This window comes from Asparagus officinalis, chromosome 9 (genome assembly GCF_001876935.1).
Source record: "Asparagus officinalis chromosome 9, Aspof.V1, whole genome shotgun sequence".
Taxonomy (NCBI): Eukaryota; Viridiplantae; Streptophyta; class Magnoliopsida; order Asparagales; family Asparagaceae; genus Asparagus; species Asparagus officinalis.
The window spans coordinates 66940396-66943402 of record NC_033802.1 but is presented as its reverse complement, the minus strand read 5'-3'; positions in this window follow the sequence as shown (position 1 = coordinate 66943402).

The following is a 3007-nucleotide window of genomic DNA, read 5'->3' as shown; positions in this document are numbered from 1 at the left end:
ACTCGGTACATTATTATTGTTCTCGACTGGACCAATTACATTAAAGTTCAGCTCCCATGGACAATTCCCTTCCGGGTCTGGTTCGACATCTGCCTCATTACCACTGTCGACGTCTTCTTCCTCTTGCGACTCTAAGTAGAAGACTGAATCGGTGTGGAAGTTTTCCACTCCTTTGAAGGGGTATTTCTCCGCAATCAGGGTTCGAACTTCGTCTTGATCATTAACATACTTCATGACTTGATGTAATGTGGATGGGACAACGTGATTTGCGTGAATCCATGGTCGTCCTAATAGTAAATTGTAGGATGTGTCCGCATCTATAATGTAACAAGCCACTTCGGATCTGAGATCTCCGATTTGACATCTGAGCTTGATCTTTCCCATAGGCCGAGTGCTGTTAGCATTAAATCCGATGTAACCGATGTAAGGGAATCCCTAAAACTTGCATAACTCTGTATGGCATGATGCTAAGTGCCGAGCCTGGGTCGACCTGAACGCGGCTGATTTCTGATGACCCGATATATCCTGTGTAATACAGGGGTCTGTCATGTTTATGTTTCACTTGCATATCTTCTTGAGTGAATGATATGCAGGGCAAGCTTCTGACTGCTTGTAAACACTGCAGACAGGATTGATCTTCAGATGCTTCGGGAATTGGAGTAACTTGGGTAATGAAGCTCTCCGTGTTCTTCAAAGCTTCAATCAGAGCTTCTCTGGTGGCTTTGGACAACTTCAAGAGCTCGTAAAGGGTGATCCTGGCCGGTATGTTAGCCAACTGTGCCATCACATTAAATTGGTAAGGGGCATTTGTTTCGCCAAGATCTTGGTGAAGATTTTTGTTGAACCGGAGCTCTTTTTGCTTCCCTTTATCAACCGGCTTCTTTGGCACAGAACCCCCAGCGTCTTGGGGCTGTTCTTCAGCTTCTTGAACGTTCTGATCATAATTCCTCAAATAAGTTTTCCCCGACCGAGTATCGGGGTTACCTTCTGGGTATGCTGCTAGGACGATCCTCTCTTCTTCTGAGTCGGTGAGAGGTTTGAGATGGTCATTATTCTCATTAACAGAGGGGCTAATCATGTTGGATGACTTAGCCTTGCCTCTTTTCTGCTTGAACGAGGTGTTTGTCCATTGCTGATCTTCAATTAAGTCAGGATGGACCCACATGATCTCTCCCTTTGGAATAGTGAGGGGTACCAACCCCCTGCCCTTCTGATTGTGTAAGTCCGTGTTCTTCAAGTGCATTTCCCCTTTATGGACGGGAATGACACCATCTATAGCAGCTACAGGGAGGAAGTCACCGAACTGGACCAATCAAGTTAGTAGATACAGTCTTCTGCTCCGGCTTCAGAGTAAGTACATTAGCATTCACCAAATTTTGCAAGATGTCCTTGAACACATAGCATTTTCTGGTAGGATGTCCCAAGAACCTATGATAGCGACAGTAATTGGGGTCATCTACCTTTCCTGCTTCATCTGGTTTTTTGATTTTAGGGAGCTGCAATTTATTATTCTTCCGAAGTAGTTGGAACAGAGTGTCCACATGCTCTTCTTTGAACGAATACTGCTTGGGTGCTCTTTGCTGATTGGGTGTCTTGCCTTGCTTAGTAGGCGGTGGTACTTGCGTGTAGTCGGCTGTTAAAGTCTCTTTTCCCTTAGACCCCTGGGCATTGTTCTGATTGCGTTGCTGTTGCGGCTTGGGTTGTGGTTCTTCTTCAGCTTTGACTCGAGCGACAATCTCTTCAGCTTGCTCTCATTGCGAAAATAATTATCTCCAGGAGCGACATTCTGCTACTCCCATCTGAGCAAGGAGCTGGGTCTGCAAGTTGTGCCTGCAAGTTTCAACCAAGGTTGATTGAGTCATACCTGAGGGGCATCGCAATGCCATGCTGTGGAATCTTTCAACATAGGTCTTGATAGATTCTCCCTTTTTCTGCTTAGTGGCGAGAAGAGTCGGGACTGAGACCTCTGTGTCGTCTTCAAAGAATCTGGCCAAGAAAAGCCTTTCCAAATCTACCCATTTCTGAATAGATCCAGCAGGCAGTTTCATAAACCATTCAAAGGCGACATCTTTGAGGGTACCGATCAATAGCCGGGTCAGAATGGCGTCGTTTGATACTACATCTCCAGTCTGAGACTTGAAGTAGTAGATATGCTGATTTGGTGATCCTGTACCGTCAAAAGGTTGTAGCGTCGGGGCCTTAAACTTTGGCGGATAGGGAGCTGTATCCCATTCTGCAGGGTAAGGTCGTATCACTCCTTCCTCGCGAAGCTCGCTTCTGTTGGCCATTGCATTAAGGCGGGCTTCTAGCTCATCTACTTTGGTTGACTGAGGATATAGCTCTTTTTCCACCTCCTTCTCACCTTCAGAAGAGGATCCCAGGTTGTGAGTCTCACGATCTGAATGTTCGTGTACTTTTTGCTTTCCCTTTGATGTTGTCTTCCGGGAAGATTCAGGTTTTTGGCCTTTTTCTGCCAGAACCTGGGCCAACATGTCCTTTAATTGGAGAAGTGTCTCCTGTCGCGCCTGGAGCATGACATGATATTCGTCCACCCTTTTGGCTATGTCTTCGGGGTTTCCCGTCATGTAAACAGAAACTTTTTGTGCTCCAACAGAGCTTGAAGATTGAGATTCAGCTATTGCCGAATGTTCATCACTCGTTGTAATCCCTTTGGCTAACTTTTGATAATTAACCGGTCGTATAGCTCCGGTCCGTGACCGAGTATGCCGTATACCCCTTCGAATTCGTCACAAATTTCTCGAACAGTTGGGGAATGGCTCCTTTCTGATTCATCAGAACTAGGATACGAGATCTTCCCTCTGCCGGTCATGTTGATAGTAACCTGAGGATACTCGGCTTCAGAATCTTTCTTCTTATGATGGCGTCGTCTCTTGGTAGGTCTGACGACATCCGCCAATCTGTCGAACACCGATTGTCGGGGTTCAGGTGCGCAACATTGGCACTCGGAGAGGATTGCTGAAATAATCCTCTCACAATGGCATGAATA